This window comes from Salvelinus namaycush, unplaced genomic scaffold (assembly GCF_016432855.1).
Source record: "Salvelinus namaycush isolate Seneca unplaced genomic scaffold, SaNama_1.0 Scaffold1637, whole genome shotgun sequence".
Taxonomy (NCBI): domain Eukaryota; kingdom Metazoa; phylum Chordata; class Actinopteri; order Salmoniformes; family Salmonidae; genus Salvelinus; species Salvelinus namaycush.
This window is the reverse complement of record NW_024058383.1, coordinates 12,473-14,031: the sequence shown is the minus strand read 5'-3', so window position 1 is coordinate 14,031 and position 1,559 is coordinate 12,473.

The window sequence follows — 1,559 nt, the reverse complement described above, 5'->3', positions numbered from 1 at the left end:
TACAGTAACTTTCTGATACTATATAGACATCACCTGCCTGTAGGAGGATTCTACAGTAACTTTCTGATACTATATAGACATCACTGGGCTGTAGGAGGATTCTACAGTAACTTTCTGATACTATATAGACATCACTTGGCTGTAGGAGGATTCTACAGTAACTTTCTGATACTATATAGACATCACTGGGCTGTAGGAGGATTCTACAGTAACTTTCTGATACTATATAGACATCACTGGGCTGTAGGAGGATTCTACAGTAACTTTCTGATACTATATAGACATCACCTGGCTGTAGGAGGATTCTACAGTAACTTTCTGATACTATATAGACATCACTGGGCTGTAGGAGGATTCTACAGTAACTTTCTGATACTATATAGACATCACTTGGCTGTAGGAGGATTCTACAGTAGAGAAGAGAGGGTTCTCTGGTGGATGACATGTCCTCTTAAAACTGCTAATCAACAGATCAGTCCGTTGTTCATCCTCAGAAACGCCACGGAGTGGAGTCACCACAGAGTACTATATCTCAGAGACCACACACACACACACACACACACACACACACACAGACACACACACACACACACACACACACACACACACACACACACACACACACACACCTTGACTTTTTCCACATGTTGTTACGTTACAGTCTTATTCTAAAATGGGTTAAATAGTTTTTTTCCCCCTCATCAATCTACACACAATACCCCATAATGACATCACAATACCCCATAATGACATCACAATACCCCATAATGACATCACAATACCCCATAATGACATCACAATACTTGTCACGATCGTTTGTAGAAACGGACCAAGGCGGAGCGAATGTTGAGTTCCACATAATTTATTAATAGTGAAACTTAACAAAAACAAAAAAACAATAAACGAACAACGAACCGTGACTACAGAGGTACTACATACACTCACTCACATTATCCCACAAACACAGGTGGGAACAAACACTACTTAAATACGATCCCCAATTAGAGACAACCATTACCAGCTGCCTCTAATTGGGAATCATACACAATCACCAACATAGAAACATGAAAACTAGAACAGCCACATAGAAATGATAAACTAGACTAAACACCCCCACAGTCACGCCTTGACCTACTCTACTATAGAAAATAAGGACTCTCTAAGGTCAGGACGTGACAATACCTCATCATGACAAGGCAAAAACTGATTTTTAGAAGAAAAAAATGTACACAAAATAAAATCTGGATATATCATATTTACATAAGTATTCAGACCCTTTACTCAGTACTTTGTTGAAGTACCTTTTGGCAGTGATTACAGCCTCCAGTCTTCTTGGGTATGACGCTACAATCTTGGCACACCTGTATTTGGGGAGTTTCTCCCATTCTTCTCTGCAGATCCTCTCAAGCTCTGTCAGGTTGGATGGGGAGCGTTGCTGCACAGCTATTTTCAGGTCTCTCCAGAGATGTTAGATCGGGTTCAAGTCCGGGCTCTCGCTGGGCCACTCAAGGACATTCAGAGACTTGTCCCAAAGCCACTCCTGTGTTGTCTTGGGTGTG